General features: G+C 37.7%; 1 protein-coding gene and 1 long non-coding RNA gene across 11 annotated transcripts in view; one reads left to right on the plus strand and one right to left on the minus strand.

Annotated features, from left to right (window-relative positions):
• ZNF644 (zinc finger protein 644) overlaps positions 1–10,928 on the plus strand; it is a 175,696-nt gene that overhangs the window by 119,476 nt on the left and 45,292 nt on the right. For 4 of the 9 annotated variants that reach the window (XR_007411505.1, XR_007411503.1, XR_004816889.2 and 1 more), the window contains exons 8-9: positions 10,304–10,401; positions 10,854–10,902. The exons of 4 other annotated variants lie outside the window; for them this stretch is intronic. The gene's annotated coding sequence lies outside the window, so the exon portion shown is untranslated. The remainder of the gene's footprint in view (positions 1–10,303; positions 10,402–10,853; positions 10,903–10,928) is intronic. One more of the 9 variants, XR_007411506.1, reaches the window with a different exon arrangement.
• The window catches only part of LOC112640896 (uncharacterized), a 69,163-nt gene that overhangs the window by 35,604 nt on the left and 22,631 nt on the right, over positions 1–10,928 (minus strand). The gene's annotated exons all lie outside the window — the stretch shown is intronic.

The following is a 10,928-nucleotide window of genomic DNA, read 5'->3' on the forward strand; positions in this document are numbered from 1 at the left end:
AATGAAGTGTGTGGAGTTAGTGTTAAATAGATTCAGTTAGGGCTCACTTTGTGTAGGATCTACCAGCATCCTTAATAAATTTCATATTTAACTTTTCAAAGCAAAGAAAGGTCTGATCCCATTTGTTCTTCATTGGTACTTCTAGACTCTTCCCTCTCTCCTTTCTAAAATCCTCAGCTTTGAAGCCTGTACTGTCAAGACTGCTCACTTCTCATCCTTATTGCAGCTAACTGTTCCCTTAGATGCCACAGCCTTGAGGATTTTTAGCTCCTGATCTGTCTCTGCAACACTACCCATGTTCTAAATCTTGCAGATTTCAGTGTTCATGAGAAAGTGACAATAGAGAAAATTGCCAAAGAAGATTAGGGAGCTAGTTCTGTAATTATCTTGGGGGAAAGTGTAACGGGGTTGAGGGAGCAAGTACAGAGCCTGAAGCAGAGCATGCTTGGTGTGCTGAAGGAACAGCTAGGGGACCATTATAGCTGGAGAAAAGCCAGGGACAAAGGAGGAGAGAGAGAGAAATAACAGAGCTGGGTCATGCCTCTATGTCACTGTGAGGGATACATGATCATAAGATTTTTCTAGCAAATTTATCCTTCACTCTGTTTCAGTTCTCTATATACTGAAGCTGTCTGTATCCATAATTACAGCCCCATCTTGTTTTCTCAGTTCTAGTATTCCTACTCTGAATCACCATTTCTGGGACACCTGGGGGGCTTAGCAGTTAGGTGCCCGCCTTTGGCCCAGGGCATGATCCTAGAGTCCCAGGATCGAGTCCCACGTCAGGCTGCCTGCATGGAGCCTGCTTCTCTCTGCTTGTGTCTCTGCCTCTCTCTGTATGTGTCTTTCATGAATAAATAAATAAAATCTTTAAAAAAAATCACCATTTCGGGGCAGCCCTGGTGGCACAGCAGTTTAGCGCCGCCTGCGGCCCGGGGTGTGATCCTGGAGACCCAGGATCGAGTCCTGCATCGGGCTCCTTGCATGGAACCTGCTTTTCCCTCTGCCTGTGTCTTTGCCTCTCTCTCTCTCTCATGAATAAATAAATAAAATCTTAAAAAAAAAAATCACCATTTCTGACTCTTCCAGTTTTACTCTTTTGTACCCTGAGTTTAGTAATTCTTCAACTCCACAAGAGCTTACATCCACAATCCAGTGACCTTATATCATTTTTTTATTGACTCAACCTCCCCAACCCTCCTTGGTCTCCCTTACTTCCCTATTGAAATTATATCCATCAGTCTTTCATCAAGATCACACTGTTGTAATCACTCATCCCTTGTCCTTCTCCCACTTTGCATACTCTCTTGACAAAAGCTCAATCCCAGCTAAATTAGCTCTCCATGTTTGTTTTTTTCTCCCATATTATAAAAATTGTTTTTAATATAAACTTTTAGTTCTCACTATCCTCTCCAGCTACCACCCATTTCTATTTTTCCTTTTTAAAGCAAAACTCCTGTCAAAGCTATATGTAATAATCATAGTTAAACTAATTACCATTTATTAAGCACTTGCTATGTGCCAGGCACTGTGCCAGATATTTTACGTATATTAATCTTATTTTGTTCTCGTAGCAATTTAATGAAGTTAAAAAATACCAATTTTTACAATTAAAAAAAGACTTAAAGAATTTATTCTCCCCACTACTCACTGGCAAATAGTGAAGCTGGAGTTAAAATCCAGGCAGTCTGTCATCAGAGCCTGTGCTCTTAATTAGACCAAAGCAAAGTATGTTCTAAATTTCAGTTCTCAGACACGTTGGCAGCACACTCCCATTTTCCAAGAGTGAGTATAACCCTATCCCAAGCCCCTCATTCCTCATGAGCAGTAATGTAATAGGTTCTGTTTGCAAAACCATTTTATTGTAAGGTGGAGCTTTCCATGTAACCAGAAAGTTAAAAGTGCTTTCTTCTAGGCAGAGGACTCTCTCTCATGTGAACTTTAGATTTTAGCCTTTTTGATTTCTTTGTGCTTCGCTTTTTCTCTCCTACCTCTCCTTGTTAAGTTCATTGATAAGGGGCTCAAGGCTGCCTCTCTCTTCAAGAAGCTTATACTGTGCCAAACAAGAACCAGATTGGGGTCCAGAGAAAAGGAGTTACAGGAGACTTTTCTGATCCTGATCTCTAGTTCAGGAGAAGAAAAAAGAATCCCTGAGCTGAATCAGATTACTAATAAACACAATTTCTTTGTGTTGTCCCCTCTGCAGTTGCTACTTTCAAATCTGTGGTGGCAATAGAAGGTAAATTAAAATTTAAAAAAAATGAAGGACCTTGCACTATTTATCAAAGAAGAGAAAAAAACCCCAATGACATGATTTTAAACTCATCAATTGGAGTTTTCTTTAGATCCTAATTTAACATTCCTAGAAAATTTACTCAAAGAATTAATCCATTATTAATTTGTCACTTATATCATCTTTAGGATGAGAGGAATTCAATTAAACACTATATTTTTGAAATAACTACTGATTTAGAAAATTTAAAATAGTAAATCCTCAAAATCAGTTTTAAGTTTTAAGAACAAGGAAACATCATATGAATGACTAATGTCAATCTAGCTGACAAACATTATTCTCATTGGCAGGGCTCACATGCCCTTTCCTAAATAATTGCTGGCAAGGAAAAGGGAGTTCTATGATTGGCTTTTGCGTTTTCTGGTTGAAAGAGGTTGTGGAGTCAACCACCATTCCGAAAAGGAGTGATGTTTCTTATTTAATTTTTTGATTGATTATTTGGGGTTTTTTTTTTTTTTTTGGAAGTTATCCTTATGTCAGAAATAGTTTAATCTCTCCGTGTAAAGAACAGGCAAGCTTTTCACAGCTATGTTGTTGCCCCTCACTCCCCCTGCCGCCCCATACCCCACTGTAATGTATATAGTATGTAGTTCTACTTTCCTGTAGCCCATGCTTTAATTATATTCAGTTTGCAAAAATGTTAAAATTTTATTCACAATGAATGGTCTAATCTATTCAAAGGAACTGATGTTAATATGAAATCACTAAAATCACATTTTATTCTGCGCCACCCACGGATCCCATATAAATGGTTTAAAGAAAAGTATTATCAAGGATTGTGAAGATCAAGAATATAACTTAAGGATCCCTGGGTGGCGCAGCAGTTTAGCGCCTGCCTTTGGCCCAGGGCGCGATCCTGGAGACCCGGGATCGAATCCCACGTCGGGCTCTCGGTGCATGGAGCCTGCTCCTCCCTCTGCCTATCTCTGCCTCTCTCTCTCTGTGTGTGTGTGACTATCGTAAAAAAAAAAAAAAAAAAAGAATATAACTTCAGAGATGCCTGAGTGGCTCAGGGGTTGAGCTTCTGCCCTTGGCTCAGGTTGTGATCCTAGGGTCATGGGATCAAGTGCCGCATCAGGCTTCTCGCAGGGAGCCTGCTTCTCCTTTTGCCTATGTCTCTTCCTCTCTCTCTCTCTGTCTCTCATGAATAAATAAATAAAATCTTTTAAAATATATATATATATATATATATAACTTAATCTAAAAACCCAAGGTTTTACTGTGATGTATCCAATTGTACCTGTGTTGGATGTTACCACTTCTTACTGCTGGAAAGGGCCTTTTATGTTTGTTCAGTGTAAACACTAATCCTTATAGCAAATCCTTCAGGTTAATAATGCCAAGTGTACACGAGGACAAAATTATATTTATACCATGTAATACTCCAGAGGGATTATGTATTGAGCAGGAGTTATAGAGAAAATGAGAGATTTGACAAGGCTGAAAAGACCAGAGTCTAATTTCTGAAAGTGGAGGTCAGAAAGTAGAACTAACTAGCACTAGAGAGTATTAGGAAGGAGATTTCAGTTTAGAGCAGTTTCAGACTCAACTCAGTGTGGTATGCTTAAAGAGCCAATCAGGAGAAAAACAAAACAAAAATCTTTGCTTCTTTATATGGACTTAGGGAGGTGTTCCAGGAAAAAAAAAAATTGTTAAAAGTCATACAGGATTGAGGAGGACTTCTGATTCAAGAGTACTTCTGTTTCTCTGTTTCTGCCACCAATTTTTGGACAACTACTTTCTCTGTTACTACACTGTCAAAAATTCCCAAATGACAAGTACAACTTCAGTTGACTTTATTTTTTTACTGAATAAGTGTAACTTTTTTCCCCTGAGTGTAAGAAAGAAGAAAATTATGCAGATAGAAGACCTTTTACCATGGTTTTAAAAGAAAATGGGCAATATTTCTTATTGTGGTCAGTTGATGATGGTGAAATGAGGAAGAGGAGGTGGGCAAGGACGAGAATGATGATGATAAAGACATTTTGAAGTTTAATGGCAGGTAGGGGAAGGAAGTTGGTGGGAGTAGTGGAAAGACTACTAAGCCAAGTATTGTAACGTGATTTTTAGGTCTGGGTTGTTCCCTACTTCTTTAGCCAAACATATGACTCTGAATTCATACTGATTTTAATTTCTTTATCAGAAGGAAAGAAGTAAACTATATGATCTCTTGTCCTAATGCCTCCAAATCTGTCATTAAAATAGCAAATATCTATGCTAACACTAATAAAATAGCCAGAACAGTATCAAGCATATGAAAAACAGTATATAGAATAAGGTGTCGTTTTATAATTAAATTTATGCTTAATTAGAATTGGTTTATGTAACACATTTTTTCCAGAACCTCTGTACCTCAGAAAGGGTTGCAAAGAAAAGGCAGAATGCATAGCACATCATATTGCCACATAAAGGCTAACAATTAGACATAAACCCAGACAAAATCACAAGGAGAGCCATAAATAAAAGAGAGTCTTAATGTGATTTAAATACCGTGACTGAGTTGCATTCAGTGTCAGCCTGGTCACCAAGTCCAATGCGACATCATCCTCTATAGAGATGTATTCTAGCAAAAGACTTCTGCATCCGCCATCTGGCCCCTGACTCAGGGAGCACATCTCACTGAATGACACATAACCCAGTGGGATGCACCGAATTTGCTTAAACATGAGCACATCCTCTTCTCATAACAAAGGCTGAATATGACCCTAATTTTATATTCTATAAACTGTGTTGTGGAAATTATTAAAACAAGTCTTCTGGGGAGGCCTGTAAACATTTACTGGTCTTGTTTTCTTTGTCACAGTCACAATTTCAAGAAATACTGTAAATTCCAGTTAAATTGAGAAGTGAATTAGATGGGCTTTAATGTAAAACTCCATTCTTTCTGTGGTAAAATATAGATGTAAAAAAGAACTAAACTGTGACTAGACAGTCTGACCTTACTAACACAAGAGTGTGAGCATAGTTCCAAAAATTAGAGTTTCTTTTCTCTGTCACAACCTTCAGGGAAGTATGTCAATGAGCTGTACTCAAGAGGAATTTCTCTGAGGTTCTGATTTTTTAGTTTTTACCTTAAACTGATTTCAGGCATGTTCCAGCATAAAGGCAACCATATCCAGTATATCTTGTCTCTAAGAGTCTGCTGGGCTTCTTTTACTCTATTTAGAATTATTTTACACTTTAGAAGGAAGAGTATAATTTATCTAAATGGAAAGTATTTTTCCTTTTAGTACATCTTTGGCATGCCTAAGAGTGTTAAATATTTTATTGGCTTTTGGGAGGGAAGGATACTGTTTTATATAGTCTTTTCTCTATTTTTGAAAAGCACCCCAAACCTACAGATCCCAAGTTAATACTGGAGACTTTTTTATGGTTTGTTGTACTCTTTCTGATAAAGATAAATGCTAAGAAAGAGACAGTTTGTGGAAATAGAGAAAAAATTTAAAATAACCATTTTTCTTTACCAGGTTGTATAAAACTATAATGCTTTGTTGAAATAATATGAGAGGGCAGCCTGGGTGGCTCAGCGGTTTAGCGCCGCCTTCAGCCCAGGGTGTGATCCTGGAGACCCCGGATCGAGTCCCATGTCAGGCTCCTTGCAGGGAGCCTGCTTCTCCCTCTACCTATGTCTCTGCCTCTCTCTCTGTGTCTTTGAAGAAAAAGTTGTGCAGAGTGTTGAATCACTTTGTTGTACACCTGAAACTAATATTACTCTATATGTGAATTAACTGGAATTTTTTTGAAGATTTTAATTATTAGAGAGAGAGTGAAAGCACAAATGGGAAGAGGGGCAGACAGAGAAGGAGAAGCAGCCTCCGACTTGGGGCTCAATCCCAGGACCCTGAGATCATGACCCAAGCCAAAGCAGACACTTAACTAACTGAACCACCCAGGCACCCCAATTAACTAGGATTTAAATAAAAACTTTTTTAAAAGTTCAAAATGAGGGGATCCCTGGGTGGCTCAGCGGTTTAGCACCTGCCTTTGACCCAGGGCGCGATCCTCGGGTCCCGGGATCGAGTCCCGCATCGGGTTCCCGGCGTGGAGCCTGCTTCTCCCTCCTCCTGTGTCTCTGCCTCTCTCTCTCTCTCTCTCTCTCTCTCTCTCTCTCTCTATCATGAATAAATAAATAAATAAATCTTTAAAAAAAAAAGTTCAAAATGATATGAAGAAATATTAATAAATACCAATGGTAATTTCATGTAAGCTGTTAATTAGAAAGTAAAGGGGTGCCTGGGTGGTGCAGTTGGTTAATTAAACAGCCAATGCTTGGTTTCAGCTCAAGTCATGATCTCAGGGTTATGGGATCAAGCCCACATCAGACTCCCATGTTCATCGTGGAATCTGCTTAGGATTCTCTCTCACTCCCCCTTGCTCCCTAAAACACACACACACACACACACACACACACATATATATATTTTTTTTAAGTAGAGAAAAAATGGAGCATGTGAATAATAAGGTAAGAAATAATATGAAATTCTGGGGAAAGCCTAGTTATGCTGGACTTCTCTAGAGCTACAGCATTATGAAGCCAAATGATAGTGAATGAAGCCTGCAAGAGAGCATCATAATGCTGAGATTGTCAGATGCCAGTCACATGGACTTGCTAACCAGGAAAACCACTGAAATTAGTATGGGGGAAGAAATCTTAATTTATAAACTCATTTAAAAATAAAAGCAGTGGACTTGGATAATAGCAGTTTTCATTTTTTAAGAATAGGGCCTATTCAGCCGGTCTAATACCAGGCTTCTGTCTTGAATGTACACTCCACCTGAATATTAAGGGCCATTATATGAAAGATGTGGACCAGCTGTTCTCTTTCTCCCCTGAGTTCCAAACAATAAAAAATAGGCATAAGCTTTAGTGTGAGGATTTGGGCAAAGAATGAGAAAGAATATTGTGAATTTAAGTACATTACTTGAGTGAATTTTATTCTATGGAAGCCTTTTAAAAAGTCATTACAATCACTCGAAACCCTTGTAGTTTGTCTGTGACATAAATAGGTACCCCTGCAATAAGAGTTGTGAATAATTACGTAAGAATTAGAATGTTTTTGAGTTGGGGAGTAATTAGCCCAAACACCAAATAATGCAAGAGAGAAGCATGGAAATACATAACCACATAAGAATTAGAATGTTTTTGAGTTGGGGAGTAATTAGCCCAAACACCATATAATGCAAGAGAGAAGCATGGAAATACATAACCACAAAAATGAGAGAGACATGTATAGATCAACATAATGACAGCATCTAGCTAATTAAACTCTTTGGAATGTTCTCCTTTTGGAAAGCAAGAAATCTTCATTTTTAGAATTGTGAGTTGACATAGTTTTGAATTGAGTTGGATTCTCATTGGCATCTATGATCTATGTATACAGTTTCTGGAACAGCCTTTCCTGTAGAAAATTTTCAAACAAACATTTGGCATCAGTGGAGTATTTTTTATCACACTGTCAGTGTTTTTCATAGTACAGCCTTTGACTTCCAGAAGGTTCAAGCTGTCTTAGAAGCTCTGAGAACCCTAGGGTATTAGATGAATGCCAGATATATTACACTGAGGGCTTGGATCCTGGGGAACTAGAATTCTGAGAACTAGGATGCCTGATTGAGATTGAACTGTCTGTTTATGCTGGCATAGACACAGGAAGATGCTGATAGCATTTTAGACTGGAATTATTTTACTTCATTCAAACAACCCTTTAAGAGCCACCTTCTTTTGTACCTGTAAAATCATATATTCACCAGAAGGATAATATGTTCAAGATTTAGTTCTGTGCAATGGTGTGCTAGTAAGTGTTTTAATATCTGGGTTTCCAGCCAAGGAGTGTATGTTTTGGGAGGTGGAGTAGAAATAGGGAGTGGTAAGCAGGTGTCTGATTTGTAGCATTTGCCAATTTCTGTGATGTAAATGCTTCCACCATGGGCAGTTGCAAGCTACCAAAATGACATCACTGAACCACAGTTGGGAAGAGGTGTACAATTGCTTCTGACACATGAGTGGTCCTATGTCAGGTTTACATAAAACAACAAAATCCAGAAACCTCACTCTGTGTCATTCAGTGACAGCTACCACCTAATGATTATGAAATAGAACTTCTCACTCCCACCTGTGGCAGATGCTCTAAAGTGTGCCTAACAAACACATGGATGGAGAAAGGCTTTCTTTCTTTCTCCATCTGAGAGCTGTGATTTTTAAATCCTACTAAAAACTTTTATTATTTAACAGAAGATTCCCCCATGATACTGATCTTTGTACTAATGTCACCCAGTCCTTTATATGTTCTAATTGCTATAAACAGCAAATAAAATGTTTATAGGTCAACAGAACTGGTTCTTGGAAATAGTAAGTACAACTTTCAGAATGGAAAAATTATTTGGAGGCATGTTTTCAGTATTTTTAGTGGATTTTAGTGTTTTTGGTGTTAAAAAGACTGATAATACACTGAGAAACAGTATTTACCCTTAGTAAAAGCTTGCCTGGAAACACATTTCATAGCTCAAGAATTTCTCTATTTGCTTATTTTTAGAAACAGTAGAACTATTATATTAACATGTCAGTTTATGGCCACCACCTCCTTTCTTCATTCCCAGACCTGCACATATTTTGTAACCTCAGGATACATTTATCTTGTATCTTTAGTCTCTGTAAAAGACTGTGTAAAACAAAATGGCATTAACTTCCCCAGTGCCAGAGTTCCCAGATACCTCAGGTTCCTGACCATAAAATAAATCTTGGGTACAGGCTGGAAAATCTAGTTGCTTTAACATTTACTCAGTTTCTGCTCTTTGTATTTAAAAGACAAAAACCATTTTGCAAAAACCTTCCTGGACCTTCAGAGAGAAAGCAAATGGATTCTTAGGGACACATCCATTCTGATCATGGTATGGTTAATAAGTTCATTCTAAACTACGGATAATGTTCAGAATAACACTTATATTGCTATTTACAATGAACTTTCTCATGGATGTCCTTCCTATTACACAGAACTGATTAACATTGGTAACGTGAAGTGTCACTGTCCGGCCTCAGAGCCCCTGCCAGTAATTAATACGCATTTATTCAATAAGTGGGTGATAGGGATCCCTGGGTGGCGCAGTGGTTTAGCGCCTGCCTTTGGCCCAGGGCACGATCCTGGAGACCCGGGATCGAATCCCACGTCAGGCTCCCAGTGCATGGAGCCTGCTTCTCCCTCTGCCTGTGTCTCTGCCTCTCTCTCTCTCTCTGTGTGACTATCATAAATAAATAAAAATTTCTAAAAAAAAAAAAAAAAAAAAAAAAAAAAAAAAAAAAAAAAAAAAAAAATAAGTGGGTGATAGGTGCTTTCTGTGGTGAACCATTATGGAGTGTGTCCAAATGAATTAAGACCAGTCCATTAGTATTTGACTTAAGCTGGCCAGGGGTTAGAAATGCTTACACATTTTTATACTATATGAAATTCTTATTTAAACTCAAATAGGTCATTACCATGGTCCTAATAAAATTTTTACTGTTAGATTGGTTTGTTTGTTTCTCTTTTTAGCTAATGGTTTAATGTAAATAATAATCATAGTTGATGAATACATCAATAAGTCAATGAATTTCATTTACCACACATCTAAGGTCATTCTCAAGATTTACTTCTTCACTGAATTTTCCCTGACAGTAATACTTAATGACAGTGTGACCCTAATCTTAATTACTGTGAGTTAGCACAGCTATTCTGCATTGCTGTTGGCTAATGAATCAGATTCATTGGCTGGTTCTGACAAGGCTGACATAACATGTCACTGACAAAGTGACAGAGTAGAAGAAGACAGGAAGAAGGAAGAAGCATGCAGAGGAAAGCAAACTTGAATCAATATACTAAGACACACTAACATCACAACCTGTGCTCAAAGAAGAAATGAAAAAACAGAGGTCCTCCTGGTCATTTGCCTTAACATCACATTTTTATTCTCCTCTGATATTAAAAAAATTAGTAGCAGAATGACATCTCTGAAACTCATTTTTAAATTGTATTTTGGGAGAGAATGAAGTAAGTTGCATGGAGTGAAGAAGAGATGATGGAGCTCTTAATAAAAATTAAATACTGAGTTGGGATGGACCAGGAGGAAAGCATCAGAAGGTGAGTAGAAATACAGAAGTAGAGTATTTCCACCAAGTAGCAATCCATTTATCTAAGAAGAAAACACCACCTCTTATTAAAATATAATTAGATAGAATGATGTGAAATTGCTGATATTCACCCATTTTTGACCTACAAAAATGGTCATGGAGTGATTTAACTGAATAGAACTATAAACTATTGGAACCAAGCTAAATTCATAAAATACATAACACACTAAACCATCCCATGGGAACTAGAGGAACAATAATCTAGAAATCTTTTTAATGCAATAATAAACTACTTAGCCTCAAATATCTATGGACTTTAATCCAAAATACTCTCCATATGCTTGAAGATCATTTGAGAAAACTGTATGTTTGCAAGGTTTTTTTGGAAAGGGAGTAAACTAGTTAAGCAGTCATTTTCTATTAGCTCCAAAGGAATGTAATACCAGTGTTTTTTATTTTAAGAATCTGGAGCATGCTAACTATAGAAAAGATCAAGAACAGTCACATGCTGGTGAGTATTAGCTAGTCTTTCTGCAC

The sequence above is a fragment of the Canis lupus genome, chromosome 6 (genome assembly GCF_003254725.2).
Source record: "Canis lupus dingo isolate Sandy chromosome 6, ASM325472v2, whole genome shotgun sequence".
NCBI classification, from domain to species: domain Eukaryota; kingdom Metazoa; phylum Chordata; class Mammalia; order Carnivora; family Canidae; genus Canis; species Canis lupus.